Source organism: Arachis duranensis, chromosome 4 (assembly GCF_000817695.3).
Source record: "Arachis duranensis cultivar V14167 chromosome 4, aradu.V14167.gnm2.J7QH, whole genome shotgun sequence".
Classification (NCBI taxonomy): domain Eukaryota; kingdom Viridiplantae; phylum Streptophyta; class Magnoliopsida; order Fabales; family Fabaceae; genus Arachis; species Arachis duranensis.
This window is the reverse complement of record NC_029775.3, coordinates 66,617,036-66,617,330: the sequence shown is the minus strand read 5'-3', so window position 1 is coordinate 66,617,330 and position 295 is coordinate 66,617,036.

Sequence of the window (295 nt, the reverse complement as noted above, 5' to 3'; positions counted from 1 at the left end):
ACCTTCTTTGCATTGTTGGCATTGTTGTTGTTTTTGGCTGCCATGTCTTCTTCTTGTTTGAAGATTTCTGTTAGGTCCTCTACAAAGAGTGGTGCTTTAGCTTCTCTTAGCTTTCACTTCAAGGTCCTTTTAGGTTCAGGGTGAGCCTCAACAAGAATGCCTTTGTCCTTGCTCCTGCTCATATGAAAGAGAAGAGAACAAGAAAATATGGAATCCTCTATGTCACAGTATAGAGGTTCCTTAAGGTGTCAGAGGAAAAGAAAAATAGAAGGAAGAGGTAGAAGAATTCGAACTT